At 43.2% G+C, this 25,038-nt stretch overlaps 2 long non-coding RNA genes across 3 annotated transcripts; both read left to right on the top strand.

Moving 5' to 3' along the window:
- The first annotated feature begins 2,711 nt into the window (after positions 1–2,711).
- On the top strand, positions 2,712–7,412 carry LOC120757326 (uncharacterized). Of its 2 annotated transcripts, XR_005702463.2 has the most exons (4): positions 2,712–2,807; positions 2,986–3,130; positions 6,725–6,959; positions 7,106–7,412. It is a non-coding gene; the product is annotated as an uncharacterized LOC120757326 (long non-coding RNA). The 2 variants fall into 2 exon arrangements; XR_005702462.2 differs by having other exon boundaries at positions 2,718–3,130.
- A 13,141-nt stretch (positions 7,413–20,553) lies between these two features.
- Positions 20,554–24,037, top strand: LOC120757266 (uncharacterized). Its single transcript, XR_005702438.2, has 3 exons — positions 20,554–20,983; positions 21,275–21,435; positions 23,904–24,037. It is a non-coding gene; the product is annotated as an uncharacterized LOC120757266 (long non-coding RNA).
- The last annotated feature ends 1,001 nt before the right edge of the window (positions 24,038–25,038 follow it).

Genomic DNA, 25,038 nt, shown 5'->3' with positions numbered 1-25,038 from the left:
TGGTGTGGTTTAATTACTGGGCAGCTGTTCCCTGCCCCATTTGGATAAAACCAGAAATCAGAGAATAGGGGACAGAATTTCTGGAATATTTGCTGAACTGTGCAGGGCTGGATCTCTTCTGGAATTGAGACATCATTCCAGAAAATAAGGGATAGAACCTCCCCTGTAGCCTTGTTTTTCTTGAAAATTAAGGTGCATTTCTTGTCTTCTGTGGGCAAAACTGTCCTGAAGCCCTAAAAGAATAAAAGTGCTTTGAATACAGTTAGGTTTTAGGGAAAAAAAAAAAAAAGTATTAAAATGATGGGTAAAAATTATTTCTGCCCTCATTTCTGTCAAGGCTCCCTTTTGGCTCTTTGATTATTTTCTGAAATTAAAAAAAAAAAACCAAAACCCTCCATGTCCTGGTCTGCACAACTTGGAGGTCGCTTCTCCTTGGCAGGTTTGACGTTCCAGGCAGGAATTGGACCTTTGTGAGTATTAGAACACATCATGAGAATTAGATCAAGGTTTATTAAGCCTTTCAGAATCCCCTTCAACTGCCAGTGGAGATGAGGATGGACAAGTTCTACCTGGGGGTGCAATTTCTGTAATGGGCGTGGAGGAGGAAATCAATGACAACCTCTGGCTGTCCTCTGGCACCACCACCAAAGTCTTTGCCTTCCCTTCAGCATGCAAGACTCAGATTTTTATTAAGTAAGAGCTGCTTATCACTTGGAACCTTTTATTTTGCTCTAGAGGTTTGTTTAAACTCAGTTTCTCTGTTAATTGGGTTCTGTCTGCCGCTGGGGTGGAGTTGTTTTTCCTAGGAAGTACAAATAATAATTATTAGTGATTTTAAATTGCACTTATTGTTATTTCCACAGATTTTCTTTGTGGCCACCTCCCTGTGTAATCTTCAAAAAACAATTCTGTAAGTAAATGATGGTAATCATAAAAAATTATCCTTCAGGACCAACTTCTGCTTTAGCTCCTGTAAATCCATGAACTCTCCTGGACAGGTTGTATGGTGGCCACCACAATTTCTTTTAACCTCCAAACTGATTTCTCACCTGGTGATCTCCAGTGATTTAAAATATAAACTGTTTATGTGTGTTCAGTCTCATATGATTAAGACCTGAAACGATAAACTCTTCAAATCCCAAATTTAATTTAATATTATTGCTGAAAATTGCTTCTGTTCTTTAAAGAAAGGCCTGAAAGATTAGAAACAAATTCTCCAAGTAGCTTAAACAAGAGACAGAGCTGTGCTGAGAGAAAAAAAAGAAAAAATAAAAAGAGGAAAAAATCATTGGCCAAGCACAAATCAGAGCCTGCGGGTCTCGTGCTGGACTTGCTGTCCCTGACGATGGTGCTTCCCTTCTTTCCTGTGTGGGGAAGGGAGAACTGAGAGGATTTTAATCCTTTCCCTTCTGACCCCAGGGCACACTGGAAGAGATTTCCCAATCCTTTAGTAGATAATGTTTTTCCTTCCACTGAAATGTATTCCCTAAACACTTCCATGTGCAAATCCCACCTATTTCATGAGGGCTCAGGAATACCTGAGGTCATTCCTTTGGTGGAGCGAACTCAACTGCTTCAAACAGCTGATGCTTTGGTCTGGCTTGTGGATGAGAGAGGGACCAAGAAGCATTTCCCAGCATTTTCCCTCCATTCTTGCAGCGAGTATCAGGCATTGTCTGGGAACAGCAGATCTATTGCTCAGCCCGATGTGTCTGCATAAATAACACATCAAAAATGCCTGTTTATCTGTCTTCTCCCCTCCTCTTTTCCCAAAACCAACCTGAATTTTAATGCATCCTTGAATTTATTAAAAAAAAAAAAAAAAAAAAAAGGAGCAGTTAGAGTTATTATTTTGAGTAGATGGAGAAACACTTGTGAATTTTTGCATAGGTATTAATAAATAATGATAATATTAAATGAGCAGTACACTGTTTTCGTGTCTAATGTTCTGTTTGTTGTGCTTTACCTGCTGCTATAAATCATGCAGGATGTTCCTCCAGCTCCTGAGACACCCAGAAGAGGTTTTGGCTGGGTCACGAGTTTAGGCATTTGCTTTTTTTTTTTTTTTTCCCGAAACATCTGGTTTACATGCTTACCTTCACCCCAGGTGAGAAATGGCAGGAGGAAAACATCATTATCTTTGGAGCTGTGCTTGATTATTTGTACAGGAGCCATGCCCTGTACAAATTATTGCATGCCCTGGTTGAAAAAGATGGATATTGCCAACTGCAGGGAGCTGGAAGTGATGGAATGACACGCTCAGCAAAAGGAAAAAGTGTTTGTGGCAATCAGAATGTAAAGATTGGATTCTAACTGCTTCCCTCTGTGCAGGAGGGAGGTGAGGGATGGAGCTGCAGTGGAATAATCCGAGGGGTTTGTTTGAACAGAGGTTGTGAAATTTGAGCGGGCTCACGGGAATCGGGATTTCTGCTGCAGAACCCTGTGGAGAACGTGGGGGCTCAGCCCAGGTGCTTGCAGAAATATCAAGTGCAGCACTCTGTTGGCAAAGGGGAGGGCAGACCTGGCCTTCCTGGGGGTGGCACTGGCAGCGGGGTGAAGCTGCTGCTCCCTGTGCACCCTGAGCCCAAGGTGCCATGGCCAAGGCAAGGGAATCACTTATAGGTCAGTGATTGGGGGCTGGCTGAGGCCAGGGGCTTGAAACGCTGAGAAACTTGTGTTGAAACAAATAAATTTTTCTTTTCAGGACAGTCAGCAGATGTATTTTTGTCTCTTTGGAGCCGTGTTTCAGAGAGAGGCGAGAAATTGTTGTGCTGTGACAAAACAAGAGCTGCCATATATCGAAGGAGGTCCTTTGGTTTCCTTTTCTGTTTGTTGATTTGTGTTTTGAGGTTGCTGTGACCCCCACATACATCTAAAAAAATTCCTTGGAAGCTTTCTCTTCCCAGCATGTGTTGTGTCAGCCAACAATCCCAACATTCCCCAAATTTTGTGTTCCTTTGTTCCATATTCCTTCATTCTGCTCAGCCCTGGGACCACCAGGCCTCTGTCCCACAGGACCTGACTCTGGGAATAACTGGATATCCATGAAAACCTCTTTCATCCTGACTTGGGAAGAAAAGCTTGGAGGGGAGAGGATTGGGGCAGGAAGAAGCCTGGGTTGAAAGCAAAGGTAAAGGTTTTGTTCCTAGTGGCTGAAATAATTAGTAGTGTTTATCTTTACAATCAGCTCTTCAAATTTAATTTTGGATCAAGCAAAATAAGCCAGACTTTCAGCTGATATTATCTTTTAAATTGTAGTTCTTGATATCTTTGTACTTATTCATTTCATGTAATTTCAGGACACAACATAATAATGGAAAAAGTGCTCTTGCTGGCAGCTTTCATTGAACTTTATGTACTAAATTCAATTTAGGATTTACTCCACTTGGAGCATTTCACACCCAGAATCTCATACCGTGGAAAACTTCTCATTTTGGTGATACAGGTATTTCCCTTGTTAGCTGCAGCCCGTGGTTTTCATGTTTTGATGGAATGAATCAGTCTAGAGGCCAAAAATTCTGCTTTCAGGTTCCATTTCAGTTCCTGCCTAAGGAATAAATTTACAGCTGCACAAAATGTAAACCAACAGAGCAACAGGAAAGGTTTTAATTCCCAGGAGCTGGAGGAAATGTGGCAGGACAGCCTCGTGCCTGATTTTCACACGTCTCAGCTGATGGGCATGAGGGATCTGGAGCAAACTCAAGGCAGGGATAACTCAGGGAATGAGCACTTGCATCATTCCTATTCCAAAACGCCCAGGGTATGAAATTCAAATTATTTTTTTATGCAAAATTGTTTGTGGCAGTCCCTAATCTGATGCAGACAAGGAATGGGAGGAGAGCAGATCACCCTGCTTGGTTCAAAGAGGAGGTTTTCCTGAAATTCACATTTTTTAAATGGACACAAAGGCTGAAATTTGCAGTGGATCCATTGCTGGTGCCATAGAATATTTCCTTCAGTTCTGCACTTGTGCTCTAAATTCCCACTGCATCTTTCAGGAGCTTAAGAGGACAATTCATCTCCAAAATTTAGGGAAAAATGAGAATAAACTGTGAGAAGTTCATAATTAAGCAAACATTAAAACATCAGGCATAGAAAACCTAAAACCAAATTATCCCTCCCTGCCAGGTCAAAATATCCCTTACTCTCCAACAGACAAAAACTAGATTAGAAAAACTTTTTTTTTGCCTCGGGAATAATTTCAGTATTAATGAGAGTGTAATTTTACCTTCCACATAACTTCTATTCCATGGTGGGAAAAGCCTTTGGGGTGTGAATTTTCTCCCATTTGCAGCCTTTGTATCAGTGGGATCTTTTATAGGATTTCTCTCAGCCCTCAGCCGGGATGAATGAGTCAATGTGTTTGCAGTTGGATGGGAGTGGGCAGGGAGAGCGGCAGGAAATGGGATGTGAAACATCCACAGGGAGAAACAGGGCTGGGAAGTGACTACAAAACCCAACAGTTGCTCCTCTCAGACCAAAACACAGATTCCACACCAAACTCCACAAATATCACAGCTGCCGCAAGCTGTGGAAGCAGAGATTCCCACGTGGAGAGGTTTAGTTTGAATTTCAGGAAAAAAAATTCCGGCAGGAATTTCTTTCAGGAAAAATACTCAAGCCCTGGCACAGCTGCCCAGGACAGGGATGGAGTCTCCATCCCTGGAGGGATTTAAAGTTGTGGAAATGTGACTCTTTGGGGAAATGGGTGAGTGATGGCCTTGGCTTTTCCAACCCTAGTGATTCCCATTCTGTGATGTAAAGCAGCCCCGGACAGATTCCAGCCGTGAGTAAAATCTCTTTTTGACAAGTGGTGAGGATATACAACAGGAACAGAAATTTAAACACTTTAATAAAATGCCTTCCAAAGGACTTTTTGGGGATTTCATCCCCAGTTTGGGCCCGGTGAGGCTTTGGGAGGTGGGAGCAGAAACGGAATTATTTTGAATAATTGGTTCGCATGGAAATGATGAACAGCTTAGGAAGTAATTTCTTCCTAAAACAAATCAGTGCAGAGTGTGAATTCAGAACACAGCAAAGATTGGTGGCTTTCCTTGGTTATTTGTTTAGTTTGGTTTATTATGCCAGAAATTTCTACCCATGCATTTGAGGACAAAACTGTACCTCTGGGAATCCAGGTACAATGCACAAAAAAATGAATTTTTAAATGGGAAATAATAAGAGTAATGCATCATTACTGACTACTCCAATGCAAATTTATAGCAGCTTCATTTTTAGCCATTAATAAACAGGCTAAATATTAACATTAATTTCCCTGGGATATTGGTTATTATGTTATTGAGTTTTTAATGAATTATGTTATTGAGTTGTATTCTGAACACCCAGCATGCTAAATGTGGTATTTAATTGTAAATTACTGCCTCGTTGCTCCATATTTTCAAACTGCAATCAATACTTCACAGTTTTGGTGGGTTGTATCTCATCCTTTGGGATTTTTGCCACCTATTTTTGAAAACTCCTTTTTGTTGGAACCCTGTTGTTCACCGCTTCACTCTAAATCGGGGTTTTGATGAAACATGTAAGAACTAAAAATGGGAGGGTAAGAGTTTAATGCTTCTTGAAATGCCGTGTAATGCTTGGAAGAATCCCATCACTTGTACCAGGAGCCCTCATGCATGATCCCAGAATGGTTTTTTATATGGGAAAAGTAAGGAATAGAATAGCTGCTTCATTCCAGGCACATTGGCTTTTTGTGGAACGACAAATTGATTACCTCTGGCTGCTAACAGCAGGATTTTAACGTGCTGAACAAATTTGTTTTTAATATTTCCCTATTTATATAAATGTGTATCACCTGAAAATATGGGATTTCCATTTGGGATTATGCTGATGGAAAAGTTCAGCTCCACAGGCAACAGGATGGAAAAAGGTGTCGGGTTTCAGCTTCTGCTTCAATTTGGGGACGTGTAAAACTCATCAAATTGAGGCACAGAATTAGCACCTGGAATATGAACTGCAGATTTGGTCCTTGTGGGCTTGGAAAACGGGAGATTTAGTGTCGGGAGGTATTGAATTCCAAGCTTAAAAATCGGTTCTGGATCTGCAAAAGGGGGTCTAAAGCCAAATGAATCCCCCGAAGGCTGCGGCTGTCGGCAGCTCTGCTGTCCTTGTGGGATGGGTCTGTGGTCCTGCAGCAGCTCTCAGCTCTTGGCAGGAGTCCCCAAACCACACACCAGCTCCTTTTATCCTCTCCTTCACTCCAGCAGGGAACAATGTGAGTGGAAAGGGAATTGAGGGACTTAAATGGGAAGTGGTGAGATGGGATTGGGTGAGAAATCGATCCCAGCCCAACACAGGGGGCCTCAGCAAGGCCATGGAATGGTTGGGGTTGGAGGGGACATTAAACCATCCAGTGCCACCCCTGCCATGGGCAGGGACACCTTTCACTGTCCCAGGCTGCTCCAAGCCCTGTCCAGTCTGGTCTTGGGCATTTCCACAGATCCAGGGGCAGCCACAGCTTCTCTGGGAATTCCATCCCAGCCCCTCCCCATCCTCGCAGGCAAGAATCCCTTCCCTATATCCCATCCATCCCAGCCCTTTTTTGGTTAGAACTGTGGAAAGTTGACACAACTGGCCCTTAGATTTCATCCGAAGAATATTCTGGGGAGTGGAGATCCCAGCAGCAGGAGAATTGGGGGAGCAGGTGAAGGAGGAGCAGTTTGTGGAGCTCAGATCTCAATAATCTTCATTTTTTTTCCTTAAGCAATGACAGAGCTGAGGTCGCTGGAGGGAGCAGAAAGGCATAAAGAAGAAGGGGGAAAGGAGATGGTTGTAATCATAAAAGTTGCAGGAGAAGCATGACTTGTTTTATTGATGTGAAATTCGCTGGAGGCCCAAGTGACTTCACTTCTGAGGAGAAATCTCTGCAGTGTTTCAGAAGGGGATAATCTAAATTAATCGATCCATCTGTAAAGTGCTAAAAATACATTTCCTCTGTGGTGAGTTCTTTAACTTGGAGGTTTCTGGCTTTGGGAAATCCCATTTGAAGCTCCTGTTGCCTGCACCACCTCTGTGGGAGGCCTGCTCCTTAAAATCGGGGGATTTTGAGGGGAAGCAATATTTTTCTTGGTTTTCCATTTTGCAGGAAAGGTTGTTCCTTATGTTCTGCCACTTCAGGATCTGTTTCCCCAGGAGCACAGACATGGAAAAATATGCTGGCACAGCAAGGAGACCAGGCTGTTATTGGTGTTGGTGTTGTGAGACTCTATTGGAAATCTGGGAAAATCCGTGTCATCCCTGACTAAGATTTGTCCCCAGGGAGTACAAACTAACTCTGAGATGGAGATGGAAAACCAAACACCCCAAAGATGCTCAGGACATCTCCTCAGCGATTTCCTGCATTACTCCAAACACCAGCAGATTTTAGGATGCTGCTTTTCCCCTCAAGAAAAAACGAGCTCCTTGTTTTTCCCCAGGTAAGCTCTTAGAAATCTCCTTATTTTGATTTTCTGCACAAAATAAATACCCCAATATTCTAATGACAGCCCTCCCACAGAAATGGTAAATGGATACTTAGGATCCTTCTCTTTTAGGAAGCCTCAATTCCTTTTCTGAAGCCCCTGGGACACCATGAGGGTAAAGCTGCGTTTCAAGAAATCTCTCTCTTCAGGCTTCCCGCTGATGGGAGCCCTGTGCTGCTGAAAGCTGGCAATTAATCCTAAAACAAAGATTTCTTGCTTGTCCCAGGTTCCTGCTGGCCCGGTCACACCAGAGCCATTTCTAGCTGGGAAAATCTGACTTTCTTCTGTCACTGTCCCCTCCTCTCTCACAAACATTATCTCCCGAACAGGAACTTCTCTTTCCTTTTGCCATTACGGCAGCTCGAGGAGGTGTTTTTCATTTCATAAACACATCCCTGAGGACAGAGAGCTGATAGTGAGCCTGAATTCCCTAAAGCAATTTCCTCTGATATCCATACCCTCTTCTCCTTCCCTTGGTGCAATCTAAAGTTGGAGATGGATAAAAGCTGCTCTGCCACAAGTTCGTCTCCTGCCAGGACAGGAGCTGCTCTCTGTAGTTTATTTCTGGTGCTTTGACTAATTTGTTATTTCAAAGTTTATCGTATCTGTCTGTTAGGAAATAGAAGTTTCTCCTGCTATTCATCCTAAATTTTTGTTCTCCTGATTTCATTTTTCTCCCCTTCCTCCCATTTCTATTTTCTTGCCACTCGAAAGTAGAGAATGACAGACCTTTAATACTCGCAGGGAAGAACCTTTCTGCGAAAATAACAAATTGAGGACGCCTCATGTAAATTTTTACTTCTAAATCTACAGACAAGATGACTCTGGGTATGAAACATAAGATTGCTGGAGAAAAGAGCACGAGCTGATGCTCCTGGTGGCCTTTGATTGCTCTAAGACAGTCTCTGGCTGAGGAATGGAGGAGAAATTCATCTGACAACTATTGGCTTCTCTGTGGGTTTTATAGGGTTCTTTTCCTTTTTTTTTTTTTTTTGGTCGTGTGTGACAAACATTTGCTGTCACTGCAGTTTCAGCGAGTTCCATGATGTGAAAGCCAGGAGGGGAGAAGCGTTTTGGGCAATCCTGCTTGCTCCTTTCAGTGTCACTCACGGGGTTGGCAGCTGTCAAACCCCACAGAGCCAGGTCCTGACCGTGCTGGGAGGGACCAGCACGGATCCTTCTGGGAAAGGGAGGTGTAGGAAAGGCCCCCAGCCTCGAGCCTTCATCCCAGTCCCCTTGGGAAGGAGCAGAGCTGCCTCGGGCTGATGATGGATATGGGAATCCACCAGAATCGTGGGGATGTGGCTGCTCCGGGAGGCAGGAACAGGTTAATAATCACTGAGAGAGAGAAGGGGAAGAAACCAAAGCACAAAAGAAATTACTCAGCCTCTCTTGCAGTCCTCTGGCTCCAGCCTTAGCTCTGCTTGGCCTCCCCCCTTCCCCGGTCTGTTCATAGCGCTGTATTTAATACTTGTGTTTGCTTTGAAAACCCGGAGTACGCCAAGGCTAAATAGAAACATCTCCAGCGGCTCTTTGTTGTCTCTTACAAAGGCTGCAGCTGAGAGCCCTCACTCCCCGGCACCTCCAGACACTAATTACAGATGTCAAACGAGGTGTGGGCTGCCACCACTGCCATCAGAGGAGAGTTTGCTTTGATGTCTCGCACCTTCCCTCCGCTGACTGAAGTCTCTGCCAGAGGCGCAAGACAGGCTAATCCCTCCCTCTCTCCCTGCCTGTTTATCTCTGGAGAGCTTTCCAGTTAAAATACGGGGGTGAAACGGTGTGCTGGTGCTTCCCTCCTTGCTTTGAGGCGCTGCTTTTATGGAGTTTGGGTTGCTCAACCATTCCTGGTCCAAGTCACCTCTGAGGTGAGGTCAGGTGCACACACAGCTTTTACTTTAAGGCACTTTGCAATTTTAGTTCAATAACAGCTCTGATCAATCTTTCTATTCTCATGGAAGAGGAAACCTTTATGCTTAAGGTAAACTTTATTTTTTTGTTTTGTTTTGTCTTTACTGATTAAAAAAAAGAAAAACCCAAACCTATTATTTTCTATAAAACTTCTGCAATGATTGCTCTGAAAGGAGGTCGTGGTGAGGAGGATCTCTTCCCCCAGTAAACCAGCCACTGGACAATGGGAAATAGGAATTGTGTCAAGGGAAATTCAGGCTGGATGTTAGGAAGATTTTTTTGTACTGAAGGAGTGGCTGAGCTTTGGAACAGGCTGCTCAGGGAAGTGATGGAGTCCCCATCCCTGGGAATGTTGAAGAGGTTGCAACTTTTCAGTCTGGTTTAGGGTGGGGTCGTGATCAGTCAAAGGTTGGACTTGACCCTGGAGGTCTTTTGCAACTTTAATTTCATTTAATGTTATGATTCTACCATCAGTTTCCTTTGAGAACTGACATGGCTGGTGTTGCTGACACGGTGTTCAGAGCACACTGAAATTCCTCTCCCTCCTCTTTGTCCTTCCCTGCCTTCCTTCCCCCTGCTCTCTCTAATGTGTGATCAACACCCCAATCCCACAGAGATTTTCTCATCCAGCTGTTTGTGGGGATTAAAGGTCCAGGAACCCTGAGATCCCAGCTCAGACATTCCTCCAGGAGGGGCCTTTCACCGAACCACTCTACTCCTCTCTGCTCTCGTGTGAAATCACAGATAATAACTCATATGCAAAATATTTCTGCTTTGAATTTAACCAGATGCAGGGATGTAAAACATCCCCCTGTACCTGGAGAAAACTCTGTGTCCTGAGGAAGCCTTGGGGTCATCCTTGTGGGATATATTTATGGGAGACTGAGCGTAAAACCTTCAGGAAATGTGTCTTGTAGTAAACAGGTTTGAAAGAGATAGAGCTGCCACAATTTCAGCTTTGAGCAGTGAACACTGTAAATATAAATTGCCGTTATAAAATGCAGTAATTGTGATTTCCAGGAGTTTAACTTTCCTGTTTTATCCTGCTGTTTATACCCAACCAAGAGCTGGAGCGATATAAAAATACATAGATTCACTCAAATGCTCACTAATACACTGTTTAATTCAAATTGTCCTTAAATAGCTTCCTAAATTCTATTTCATTTTGTTATTTTTGGATTTATTGCTGCTTTAGTTCATAAAGCTGCTGGATTCCAAAATCTGAATTACAGTCCTTCTCTCTTTTTTTTTTTTTACTACAATAAGTTGTATACAAGTATTCTTGATTACTTTCCTTTAGGTTCCTCGTGAAATAATAAAGTAGCAGCTTTTTATGCTCTATTTAAATTTTGATTGCCAGCCAAGCTCCGTCTCTCCCTGTTTTAGCATCCATTTGAAGTGAGTTTTGTAATCAGCTCTGCCCCGCACATCGTAAAGCCTCCCCTCGCTATCTGCGCTGATAACTCCAGAGATTTCCAGGCTGGGAAATTGTTGGTCATGCTTCCCTGGCTCTGCTTCCCCCTGCAAGAATCCAGCCCTTAGGAAATTCATATTCCCCGGTCCTGAGATCATACAGATTCCAGGAGCAGATGGTTCCGTGGAATTTCCAAGGTCAGCGTTCAAGGAGGTTGGAAAACTTTCACTGAATATTTACATGCTCCACAACCTCAATAACTTCTCTCTCTGGTGAATTTATCTGGTTGATCTTGGGCTCGTTTTCTCTCTGAATGCTCTCCTACTTCTCAATAAAAGCCCTAAAAGGACAAGATTTAGCTTCAAGTCCTAATATTAGTTCAGAACAAGACTCCTGTTGCTTTAAAAGGACCTTTCACCCTTCTTGGGGCTCCTCATGATGCCAATGTTTTTTCTTCTGGCAGAATTCGACCCAAACTTGGTAGTACCTCCAATTCAAGCCATATGAGGTAAAAATAAACCAGAATGACCCCAGACATCAAATTATGGCTGTGACGATTCAAAGGATGGGGTGAAAACTTCAGAACTCAAACTGACCCCACTCAAAGCCCCTACACCACAGGAAAAACCGGTTCCCCCTCAGCAATCTTCCCTCCTCAAAAACGTCTGAGAAATTAAAAGCGAACAAATAGATGGAAAACGAAAATGCCCCTTCACATGCGCTATTTTTTTGGTTATATTCCCTCATCAGCAATGGGCTGATATTGCAAATGAAAAACATGGATTATTGCTGTGAAAATAATCTCTGCAGAGGAAGCACCAAGCTCCATTCAGCTTCGAGAAATGGTGCTTAACTGGGGCCGTAAAATGAAAAGGCTGCGGCAGGGAGAAAACAGCGCTGGGAGCTGGGTTATTATACTCAGACTTGAACATTATCGAGGAGTAAGATGCAAAATGTGATTTCTGAACATCTCCAGAAGCCTGTGCTCTTAAAATGGATTTATTTTAGGAGACGCTCCGATGTCTGTATCCCCCACAACGACTCACTATCCCCCTTATTATGCTTAAAGATTACTGTTAAAAGTTTTATTCATAACAGTTTTATTTTTCCCGTGTTTTCTGAGATACTTCCATGTTAAAAATTACCTCACTTTTAATACTGTAGTCGACACTTAAATTTTTTCTATTTTTTTCCCAAGCTTTGTCTTTTAAAGAACAGCTCAAGAATTTGTCCTCTGGCTGATGCAATAAAGCTGAATAGGTAGGAAGTTGCTCCTCCTGATCTTTTTTTTTTTCCAGCAGCAGTACTTCTGGCAAACCTTCCTTTTCAAGGTCAGTTCCCTCCTTATTTAGATACCCAAACCTCCCTGATGTGGGATTTTGGTTGCTTTTCTCTTTGTTCCAGCACGGTTTTGTCCGGGCTTATCCACCTGAGGATATGGAATCTATTCCTTGGCACAGCAAGGACCAAACCTCCTCTGCAGGGAGAGGGTTAAAGATGTTTTGAGTCAGGGAGTTTTGCCGGAGCTCTGTGATGCTCGCCGCCCCACTCCGAGCGTTCCTCTTGCTCGAGTTGGTTTCGTCCTTTCCCTTTTGTGTGTTTTTTGTTTGAAGGGAAGGTCAGGGAGCCGCCGGTGTCCCAGCAGAGCAGGAGGGAGCTGCCGCGAGAGCACGGCCGGAGCCACGGAGGCCGCCCGAAAGGGAACTTCTGAGGGGAACAAAGGAAGATGGAAGGACCCAGAGGTTTAAGCCACAACCCTTTGGAAACAAGAGGTCAGATGGAGGTTTCAAATCGTGTGTAATTTTCTCCTGGCTTTGATGGAAAGCTCTTCTCCAGCCCGGCTGGAAGAAGGGGCTCCGAGCGAGGGGGGGGTTTGCAGTGGCGCTGATTTTTCTGCCTTCTCATCAGGATTGCCCACTCTGCAACAACCCCAGCCTCTTACCTGGCTGCTCAGAAGTCTGTGGAGAGGAGAGTAAATTATCCCGTTCAATGACAAACTGACTGCGTGGGTAAAGTGCAGACACAGAAAATTAATGATAGCGACTTCACCTCTGAAGTTTCCTCCTTCCTTCCTCCCTCCTCCAGCCCGGGGCAGGCTGAGGTGGGGCTGCCTGGGACACCTCGGAGCGCTGCTGGTCCTCACTCCGTGGAGCTCCACACGGTGCTTTGAGCACAGAAAACGTGGAGAGGTGAGGTTTGGTTTGACCTGGGCGCCTGAGAGGAGTCCACGGCACACAGGGAAGGAGCAGCGCTTGGAATTTCTAGAAGTAACACAGTGGATGTGGAGAAACATGCCAAATACTCCCTCTTTTCATTTGAAAATTCAGATTATGGGATCAAGGAGTGGTTTGGGTTGGAAGGGATGTTAAAGGTCCTATTCCAACCCCCTGCCAGGATTTCTTTCAAATGGTTTCATGTTTTTGATGAACTCGTTCGTATTCTGGTGAACAGAGGTTGTGAAATGCATTCAGCCCTCCTTTAGATTTACTAAAATTTTAAGTAGTTTAGTGGATTTTTTTGCCTTTTTCATGCCCTGTTCTCCTCCTAGACTTGTGTGCTCAGTTGAAATTCATGAGGCTTTTGGGAGGACACAAACATAGAAGCTGTAGAAATTTTGAAAATCATGAATTACACAATTTAAGCAGAAAAAAAATCCCCATAATCTGAAAAAATAACCACACCCTGCCATGGGCAAGGACACTTTCCACTCTCCAGGGTGCTCCAAGCCCTGTCCCAGCTGGCTTGGATGCTTCCAGGGATGGGCACCTTGTGCCAGTCCCTCCCCAACCTCACTGGGAACAACTTCTTCCAAATATCCCATCTAACCCTGCTCTCTTTTGATTTGAATCCATTCTCACTTATCCTGTCATGTACAAAGAAAAAAAAGAAAAAAATCTATGGACCATTCGCAATTTCCATTCCTTTACCTTTTCTCCCTTATTTTTTTTGGCAGCACGGTTGCAGAAGGGCGATACTCTGACATTCTGCAAAGGACAGCAATTGAATTTTTTGCTGCTTCCAAATTGATTTGGGTTTCAAACATGGCTCAACAGACATACAAATCTTACTTAAACTTGTCAGGTCCAGAATAAAATATATCAGTTGATACGGAGTGACATTTTTAACTGAGATGTTTGATTTGCAAAAATGTTCCCAGTTCCAGGTTTTTTTCCCTCGTGAACTGTAAAAGGAGTCATTTTTGACATGTCCTTACATATCTGAGTGGCCAGCGATTGCCTTGATTGCTTTACTAGAGCAATGGATGGCATAATTAAATAATGAGGCTTTAAATGTTTATATTTTGTAAATGCAAGGACAGTGCTTTTAATTATTAAATTCAAATCAATAAAGCAGAGTGTCTGCATTACAAAATTCTGAAGGCTGACAATGTTCCTGGAGTGAGGCTGGACTTGATCAGAACACAAAACTGAGAGAAATTGTAAAAAAAAATAAATTATAAAAAGCATGTGGACCAAGAGCTGATTGCCCTTGAACCAGTGCAAGGTAGACAGGGTTATCCCAAAATCCATTCAGGCTTCCAAATCCATTCCTGGAATGGGTTCATTGGAGGGGAATATTAAATCCCATCCCATTCACTCCCTCCATGGGCAGGGACACCTCCCACTATCCCAGGCTGCTCCAAGCCTCTCCAACCTGGCCTTGAATATTTCCAGGATTGGGGCATCCCTGCCCTTTCTGGGCAAACTACTCCACCTTTTTCCCACCCTCAAAGCCTTGGATTTTTTTATGCAAAGTCAAGGCTATGGAGTCACTGCTGGTGCTTTTTGCGATGGCTTTCTGGTCTGCACTGAGTTTATAAATTTTAATTAGTGAAGTTAAGAGCAGTTGCAGCAGCACAGATCCATAACCCTGCTGAAGCTGATCAATGTCCGGGGGTGGTGGGAGGGGTGGGTTCAGTCCCCCACCTGCCTGGGGAAAAAAAAAAATGTAAATCCATACGTCAGCACCAGAAATCTCGAGGAGAACTTGGTGTTATTAATGTCTAAAATGCCCCAAACCATGTGAATTAGCAGCAATGACCTGGTTCTATGAAAGGAAAAAAAAAAAATCTGTACAGAAAAACCTGCTCGAGCTGTTTTAATTGATTGTTCAGTCACCTGCAAATGATGCCCCTGGCTATGAAATGCAAATTGGCCTCGAAATATTCTTGATCCTGTGAGGAGAGTGAGGTCTGGTGTACTTGGAATCTCAATAAGCTTGGCTTGAGGAGCCTCTCCTCTGCACAGAGTTGTCCTTGCAATTCGAACATATAGAGCATTGTATAAATTATATATTTTAAATGTAGATGGATCATATGTGTGTGTCATCTCCTTGGTGTCCACGGCAGGAAAACTGTGAAACCAGAGACAGGACTCTGCCACCATTTGTTTTCCAGATTGTCCCCTCAAATCCTGGGATATTTGCTGCATGCCTGAGGTTTTGGGTTATTTTCTCCAACCATATCTAAGGTTATCTAAATGGTAATGTTCTTCTTTCCTCCTTTGAGAGACAATCTGATATTATAATCTAATTTCACAATCTAATATGTCACTGTCAAGGAGATATTTCCCTTTAAGCTGTGCTCCCTTACGTTACCTTACATCATTTTTCCCTACTTCAGCTCATTCATCAAACATTTATGTGCAGTTTATGCACCTATTTACTCATTACTTAGCCAAATTTTACACCCTTAACTCATCCTCCAGTCTTCAAGTGTTTACCCTAAAGGCTTATTGCAGCTCTGAATGGGATTTGATTGCTGGTGAAGAAGAAAGATTAATTTTTTCCGATTTATGTCACTGTAGGTATGTTAGAACATTACCTGTCTTATTTATCCAGTGTCAGTGCATGGAGAATTATGAGAAGTACAGAGATCGGTCTGTTGGGCTTGTGTTGCACTTTGGGCAGAGGTTGGTAATCCAAAGTGACATCCAGCTGAAAACCAGCAAAGAGCAGTGGGCCAGAATTCCTATGCCGTGGCAAAATCCTATTTCCGTCTTTGTACTCTGGTCACTGGAGAGGCCGGGGAATAATTCTGGTCTGTGGGACAGACCCCAAAAAGTTCATAAATATGGATTTCTAAGGTGTGTGTGGACATGTGGATGGTAAAGAGAATTGGTGCTGCTTGGAGAGAATGAGTCATGGCCAATGCAAAAATAACAATAATCAATGTTTTTCACATTTTGAATTAATATTTTTGCTTTCCTTTCTGCTCCACTTGGGAAAACAGAGCAGCTCTGCATTTCGTTACTTTGGAGCTGCTCAAAGGGCTCTCTTGGTGTGAATCCTCTGCTCTGGCTCTGTGCTCCTGCCCTATCCCAACCCTATTAGAGGAAATCTTTGTTATTGACCCCAGCAGCGTGTGAGCTGCCGCAGGACCGTGCTGAGCAGCCCAATTTATTGATATTATTCATGCTCTTGAACCAGGGGGGCTCCTGGGCAGCTGTCTGCTGAAGGAGGTGAGTCCAACCCTCAGGTCTGGTGCTCTGGGGTGTGCTCAGGGAAGGGAAAATGGGATTCCTTTGGACCTCTGCAAATCTTTGTTCCAGAACAAGTGTTTGTGGGGAGTGGTGTGTGGGCCATCTGCCAGCGTTGGATGTGCTGCTGAAACCCCAGCCTGAGGCTCTGGGGATGAAGGGAGGGAGCTTCTGTCAGTTCTCTCTGATTTTAAATCACATCTTTTCCGGCACGAGGCAGTTTTAATAATTCTCCAGGAATATCTGGTAGAAAGAGCTGGAAAGTGCCTGGTGGGGCCATATAACACAATTTTTCAGGCAAAAGGAGTTGCTTTCTCACACAGGTGTTGTCTCTTTCCTGGTTTTCCCTTCCCACGTGTGTTATTCCACATTTTTTTTTTACCTCTGCCAGAACCCAGCAGCTCCTGCAGCCTTTTCCAGCCTATTGGCCACTTTCAAACTCTGCAGCAGCTTGAGACTTTTGGGTTTGTCGCCATCCCCAAGGCGCCAAACCCATCCCACCCCAGAGCCCACCCCTCCAAGCAAAGGCACTGCCCTTCTCCTCACACCTAACGATTTCCTTCCGCAAACAGCCGAGGGAACAAATGGCTGGAATTCACAACCCAAAAAAGCACAGAGAGCAAAGTCAATTTGCAATGACTGCTCTCATCAGAACTCTAAAACGCTGGCAAGGTGTTACCTGTATTTATTTATTTATGAACCCTAAAACTCTGGCAAGGTGTTACCTGCATTCATTTATCCCTCTTCATTCCTCCTTGCAGCTGTTGCACGTTCTCATTGCTCCAGTGGTTTTTCCTGGCTGGCTCTGCCCCGGTTCAGTTTTGTGTTGCAGCTGTTCCCTGTGGTTTTAGGGTTTTTTCCTTCTCTTTTTCTGTGCAGCTCCTCATGCTGAAAAAAGCATCACCTGCTGCTCTGTGCTCCCTCACCTGGGCTGAACGGGGAGAAATAAGGTTGAAAAAAGGGAAAGGTTGTAAAACTTCAGAGGTGTGGTACTAAAACATCACCCCTGACAGCTGGATTCTGAATCTGGACAGTGCTGTGATTTATTTACTTATTTATCTGTTGATTTTCAAACCAGAAGCTGCCCTGCCAAGCTCCCAGCTGACTAAAACTGTGACTTTCCCTTCCCAAAACCAGTAAATAAAAAGGAGAATGTGGTGTCAGCTTTGTCAGTCTTGTCCCATATAAATTTTAGCACCATATTTAAAGAGAAAACCAAGAGGGAGGCAGGTCTTTATGTTAAAAATGGTGAGTTTAATTTGATGTTTTTGTTTTCCCCCACAGAAAGTTGTTGAGGAGAAAGAACGTTGTGGGGTTGAACAGAAGAACATTCCTCGGGGATGGACAAGTAGATGTCAGGTGAATTTATTCCCTCATTTTATTTATTTAGAAGCGGGTGAATTAAACCCACCACTTTTTTTTTTTTTTTTTTTTTTTTTTTTTTTTCTGGGATATTTTTAGGAAAAAGAAAAGCATTTAAAAAGTAAGTGGGAACAAACCATAGCCATAGTTTGGTTTTTCTATCTTTTAGAGGAGACTATAAACCATAAATAAATACGTTTAAACAATTTCTAAGGTAATCACAGTAAAAGTTCAGAGATTCAGAAATAACTGAGCTACTTTTACATATTTGCACTTTTAGTTGAGATTTTTCATTTGTTTGAGTTAAAAGAGCCTTAAAGTTGTTCCTTTAGTACAAAGCTTTTTATATATCTTTAGGTAAGACCTTTATCTTCTCAATTTGGAGGTTTTGATCCCTTGTAAAACACTGGCTATAAATGAGAAAATATGGTCCTTTCAGTGGTGACCTGGGAAGGAAACTTTAAAATGCTCTGTTAAACTTCTGAGCCTGAAATTTCTAAAAAGAAAGATAAATAAGAGAGCTGGGGAGTGCAAATAAAAGAGTGAGAGGTTTATGCTGCTGGCTGCCAGGAATGCTGAATGCATCCAGGTTGGAGGGAAGGAACGGCAATAAAACACCAGGCTGCAAATCCATGCAGGGATTTCATGGGAAGTGGAGGCACTAATTGTTCTCGTCAGGCTTCAAATGTAAATGTGAAGTTGTTGTGGGGATGGATCCCAGAATCCCAGACTGGTTTGGGTTGGAAGGGAGATGAAATCCCATCTATCTCACCCCAGCCATGGCAGGGACACCTCCCACTGTCCCAGGCTGCTCCAAGCCCCACTGTCCAACCTGACCTTGAACACTTTGAGGGATCCCGGGACAGCCAGAGCTGCTCTGGGAATTCCAGCCCAGCCTCTCCCCACCTTCACAGGGAACAATTCCCTCCCAGAATCCCATCCATCCCTCCCCTCTGGCAGAGGGAAGCCATTCCCTGTTTCCTGTCACTCCATGGACAATGAAACCTCATCAAAAAATCAATTTACCAATGGCATCACGATCCAGCAGAACTGGGATATATCCCAGGGAAGCTTCCACTAGATCGTGAGACAACAGAAAATGAGAGACCTCGATGCTCCCTGTTCTAGGACTGTGTCTTTAGCCACCCAAAGTTTGGTGTAGAGGGATGGCGCTGGTTAATTGATTTTTTTGATGGCGTTTTATTGTTCATGGACAAGTGGGAATGGCTTCCCACTGCCACAGGGCAGGGCTGGATGGGATTTTGGGAGAAAATTCCTGGCTGTGAGGGTGGGCAGGCCCTGGCACAGGGTGCCCAGAGCAGCTGTGACTACCCTTGGATCCCTGGAAATGTCCAAGGCCAGGCTGGACACTGGGGCTTGGAGCAACCTGGGACAGTGGAAGGTGTCCCTGCCATGGCAGGAGGTGACACTGGATTATCCTTAACGCCCCTTCCAACCCAAACCTTTCCATGATTTTAAGCTGTCCACTTTCAGTGATAAGATTAGGTCACATTTCAAGGTATGGAAATTATTTTTTAGACGCAATGGTTGCAAAAATTAAAATGTTTTGGTTTTGTGCCTTTAAATGAATTTTTAATATTTCATCTCTTTAATTAAGAAGGGCAGAAAAATAGGAATCCTTCAGGGGAAAATAAGAAGGTATGGTTTGATATTTCAAATTCAGAAATTTAGAAAGCTTAATAAAATACTAAATCATAAAATATATTCCCTCCATTACTATATATCTTTTTTATCTTCCACAATCTTGGGACCCTCCAAAGTTTCCAGGGAAAGTTTAGGAACAGTGAGCAAACTTTTCCTGGTTACCTCCTGTGCCTCAGCAGTGACCCATGGCCCTGGGGATCCGTAAATCACAGACTGGGAGCAATAAAAGCTGCAGGATAACTCACTTAAACTTACTTTGTGGAAATGATGATTGCTGAGTCTTGCAGCAATATGCACATGAATTGTCTCTTGACTTGGATTGAGTCAATTAAAGCTACTTAATTAGCACAGTTAGTAATCATCTGCTAAAATTACAGGCGTTCTTTTGTGCCCGGGTTTGTCATAACATTTTAAAGCCATTTTAAAAAATGGCCCTGTGCAGGTGAATTTGGTTAAGCATTTTCTTTAAGTTGCTTTTGCACTAAAGGAGAATTCAAAAATATTTTAATATCCGAGACTTCTTACAGCAATATAATTCCTATTTTTCTACATTTTTTTGGTGCCTGCTTTGATTCCTTGTTGCTCCTCATGGTTAAAATCTCCTAAACTCTGAGACTTGCATCCATGTTCCTTGGCTTTTTTTTAATTAGTTTTCCCAATTAATTTATTACTCATGAAAGGCCATCAGCTTTCCTTATGGGAAATGTCATTTAATGCACCAGACTGAACTCTTAGATTGCACTTTGCTTTTGAAATAATCTGCTCCCTCTTGGAAAGAGTTACAAGGAAAACTGATAGACCCAAACTGAGCATAAATTTTGGGGAAAAGGGCAGTGGAAGAAGCAGAGCCTGTAAATTCCCTCTGGAAGAGCCACACCAAAGGGACAATGGGCTCAAGGCTGCCTGGGAAACTGGTGGGAGGGACTTTGAATCATTACGGGAAACGCAATCCTGTGGCAAAGCTTTGGGATATTGATCCCTCTTTAGTTCTGTAAACATCACAAAACGTTCTCTCGCTTAGCAGGGATTCCGTCATCGTGTCCGATCTGGATGTTTGCATCCAGCGTGGCGCCTGGAACGTCCCCACTGTCTCCCTGCTCAGGAGCTGATTCCCCGGCACACAAAGCTCTGGCGTGGATGTGGCTCCTGTTTAGTTCCGGAGTTGGTTCTGCCATGACAAATCCCTCTCATTTTGACTTGCTCGTATCCGTCGTGCAAGTGGGAATCCAAAATATTGCGAGAATTATTTTCAAGCCGAGCGTTTGTTTTGACAGTATTGAAAAAAAACAACCAGGGGAAAAGCAGAGATATTATCCTGTGACAATACATGCTTTTATACCTGAGAGGCATCGATTCACAGCAGAGCCATTTGCAGCTCTTCACACGCCTCAAAAATTGTTTACAAGAACAAGAAACCACTGCCAAGCTGCTCTGTGAATTCCTGAGGATTTTTTCCCCCCCCCGTAAAAATCATTCCATATTCAGGATGGGGTGGGTGGAAGGCGGCTTTGAACAATCTCTGTGCTCCTGCTTTGCAGGTCCTGTCAATAAAACCAGAGCAGATTTATGGACTGCCTGCACAGCCCGGGAAGGGACTGGAATGCTCAGCAGGGAATGAGATCACCAGAAATGAGCCCAGGAACATCCAGTGCTCACTGGAGAGGACACAGGAGGTGCTTCAAAGGGTGAAAGAACAATGGGGAATGGCCTTAAGATGGAGGAGGGGAGGTTTAGATGGGATATTGGGAAGGGATTCCTCCCTGTGAGGGTGGCACAGGGTGCCCAGAGCAGCTGTGGCAGTCCCTGGATTCCTGGCAGTGTCCAAGGCCAGGTTGGACATTGGGGCTTGGAGCACCCTGGGATGGTGGAAATTGTCCCTGTCCATGGCAGGAGGTGGAATGGGATGATTCTAAAGTCCCTTCCAGCCCAAACCTTCAGTGATTTTGTGATTCTCTGTCTTTCAGGGAGGAGTTTTTGTTCCCAGATCTCCTGTCATATTTGGGGTCAATTTGCTCAAAACTGAGATCCTTAAATCTTGCACTGGGCATGGAATTGTCTTCAGCTGGGGAAATTCCCCTCTCAGCAGTGAGGGTGGATCCAGAGGAGCCAGGCTGAAGCCAATAAGGTATTTCAGATTTATTTGGTCTTCAAACCCTACATCTGAATTTAGGTTCAGATTAATGGCATAAACACATCCCAAATGAAATGTGGTTTAAATGAATCCATTTGCTCTCTATTTTTTTTTTTTTTTTTTTTTTTTTTTTTTTGGTGTGGGTGTGTGTGTGTGTGTGTGTGTGGTTTAAGTATTTCTTAGTTTTAAATAATATAGAACCGTGACGTTTCACTGGCTTTACCCATGCACTTGCATGGCCTTGACCTTGGAGAAAATGCCAGTAAATGTTTAATAAATCCACAGGCCAGCCTGAACTGTAAGAATTGTTCCAATACACGAATCAATAGCACATGTTTGAACGCTGGTATTAAATAGAGAGCTGCCTCAGTAATGAAAAAAACACATCAACTTTCTATGAAAAGCTGTTTTTCAGAGGCAAAGTGAGCCATAGATCAAGCTTTGACAAATTCTGCTGCTGTTGAATAGATTAATTTTTTGCTATCAACCCCTGTTCCACCTGTAAGAGAGAAGAGAAAGAAATTTGTGCTACAAAGACAAAGAGATTTTAAAGGAGGTGAAGGAAGGCACAACATCAAGCAGCAGTGTTTTGATTCAGAAGCTTAAAAACTGGTGCATCATAAATTGTAAAATGTGTTTATTTCTACTCAGTGATAATTCCTGTTTTAGGAGTAAAAGGATTTCTTTTATATTTCTGACTATCTGGAGAAAAAAAAAATCAAATCCTGCTGTCTTTTTGCAGACAAAATCCAATTAATTTGCAGTTCTGTGAAATTTCATTTCTTCGCAGAAAGAAAGTAAATAGTAAAATATTAAAATCTGAAATTTCAGTGCCTCTCCTGCTGCTTTGTCCCAGCAGCACAGGGCTGTGGAGCCTTCAGCTGACACATGGGTATTCCAGGTCTTTGAGGGAAAAAAACTGGATGTGAGAGATCCACAAGCCCTGGAGTGGGACTGAAACTGCAAAGTTCCTGTTTTCCTTCATAGAATCCCAGGATGGTTTGGGCTGGAAGGGACTTTAAAACTCATCCCATTCCACCCCTATTATGGGCAGGGACACCTTCCACTGTCCCAGGCTGCTCCAAGCCCTGTCCAGCCTGGCCTGGGGGACTTCCAGGGATTCAATCCCAGCTCTCCCAGCCTTTCCTCCCAGCAGAGCTGCTCCATCCCTCTGCTCATCCTGGTGCCTCCTCTGGGCTCTTCTCCAGCAGCTCCAGCTCTTCCCTGTTTTGGGGACCCCCGAGCCTGGAGGCAGCTCTGCAAGTGGGGGGTGTCTCAAAAACCAATTATCAAATTGTATCGATGATCAAAAGCATTTTGAGGTTTGATTGTCCTGGGTGGTGCCTTCCTGCCCACTTGGCAAAAGAAAACGTGGCGTGTTTGAGATGTAACCCCATAAAACGCTGTGTGTTCCCAATCCTGCTGAAAATGATGTCACACCGCAGGACAATAGATTCCAGATAATACCTGATGTTAAATTATTCCTCCCCTCCTGCGTGATCCCATTGTCAGTGACCTCAGTGGGGCTTTGGCTGCTCTTTTGTGCTGCCTCCCTGCTCTGTCACCGTGACACTCCCCAAAGTGTCCCCGGCAAGTAGGGCAGCACCGAATGTTCCCTCTGAGGCAATTTTCCCCCAACAGGTGAAATAATCAGCATTTTCCCAGTAGTTTCCTGACGTGCCCGCCTCCACAGTGAGATCCGTTAAAATTCCTCCTATCCCGCTGCCCGTCAGCTGTGGGAAATGGAATTATCTTTGTGCCTCTCTTTTGAAGAGTTGGCCATCAGTCAACGGCGTTTCCATAGCAGATCCAACCTCAGAAGTCCCCAAAGTGCAGCAGCTAAACACTTGTAGCCAAAATAGCTCCCAAAATGTGAAATATGATGCTAAGATTATGTCAACAAATCCAGGACAGAGGATAACTCTTCCTATAGAGTAACTGTATTATATGAGCAGCCATGAAAACCTTGGAAAAACAAGATATTTGAAATCTCATTTGATAGAGATGATTTGTGCTAAAGCAATTTCTCCCCCAAAAATGTGGATCTATTTTGCCAACTGTGATTTGAAAGAAGAAATATATATATATTGATTTTTTTTTTTTTTTTTTAACTCCAGAGTGGGGAAGTGGACAGAAAATAAAATGCTGAATTCTTCTCCCATAGTTCGTCAAAATTCCTGTAAGAAGAGATGTTCCATCCTCACACAATCTCAAATGTTGGTTTTTTTTTAAGCCCTGTATTATATTGTATGTTATGATTTAATAAACGCTAAATTTAAGAGGAATTTTGTAAGTTTTGGCAAGGTGTCCTCAAAGCTGACTCCTCCCTTCAGGACTTTGAGGCTTTATTTGGATTAATTAAAGATATGAATTACAACACAATGAAAATATTTGACCAAAAAAGACCCCAAAACATTGAATAATGCTTTTCCTTATTATCTTTCTCCTGTGTTTTCCAACAGCTGGAAATGGGAATGCTTTTGGAGCGATGATTCCCAAATTTTGCTGCACAAAGGCCCAAAAAATAAAAAGTCCAAGCATTTTTGACAGATTTTGTGATTCTCATTGGAGTCAAAAGAAGTCTCATAACTAAAAGTGAGTATTTTCCATTGTGGCACGTGGGGATACAGTTTCTAAGCCAAAATTTTTTTGGAAACTGTTGAGGTCTGAAGTTGTTCAGGGCACAGTGATGCCGAGATTTGTCCTTGTAATCTATTTTTTTAATGACAAAACTTCAGAGCCTCGTGAGCTTCCTGTTGTCACTGAGTCCAAGGGAGAGATGGAAAAGCTGGATAGGGATGAACAGGGAAGGATTCATGGACCAGGAAGCCCATGGGAACTCTCTGGATTTTTTATTTCGAGGGCTTAATGCTCATTCTGTGCCCCCTCACAAAGGTGGTGTCCACCATCCCAGGTACTTTCTTTGTAATTATGTATTAATGAGATGGAATTAATGCTTATTCCTGGTTTTGACTTATGATATTGTTGTTTCTTCCCTTCCTTTTCTACCGTTCTCTGTGGAAGTCAGTGCTAAAAAGAAAAATCATTTGCAGCTCTTCCTAGAAAATTATTTTAAAAGTTTGGGTGCTCTTCCTCAGACCGTGCCTGTTAACCCGGTGACAAAAACACTTCAATGCTCTCCTTGGATGTTGAAGTTTTAGTTTAAAAACAGTGGTTCTCTTTGAAATCAGAGTCAAATATTTCTATTTTCAATCTAAATCAAAAATGCTTTTCTGCTACTCAAAGCCTAAAGAAAAATCCTCTTTACAGTGTTTTGCAGATGCCATTGAAGCCAGGATCACTCCCAAAATTTGCTGTTGCAAACTCTCCACTTTCTCTGCTACAGGACAGATAAACACAGGCTGAGGGGCTGTTTCCCTGCCATTTCTCATGGCATTTTTTCCCTCTATTTGGATTCCATGATATGATATATGAAGCAAAATCAATAATTCTCACTTTTCGGGTTAAGGGCACAGCTGAATAAATAATTCATGAGTTATTGGATCAATGTGATTTCAGAGAACATCCACCAGCAGAGACCAGTTTTCTCAGATACCCCCATTATTTGAAATTATCTGACAATTGTCTTGGGTAAAT

The sequence above is a fragment of the Hirundo rustica genome, chromosome 10 (genome assembly GCF_015227805.2).
Source record: "Hirundo rustica isolate bHirRus1 chromosome 10, bHirRus1.pri.v3, whole genome shotgun sequence".
Taxonomy (NCBI): domain Eukaryota; kingdom Metazoa; phylum Chordata; class Aves; order Passeriformes; family Hirundinidae; genus Hirundo; species Hirundo rustica.
Note: the sequence above shows the minus strand (reverse complement) of the source record. Positions and strands in the feature narration are given on the sequence as shown.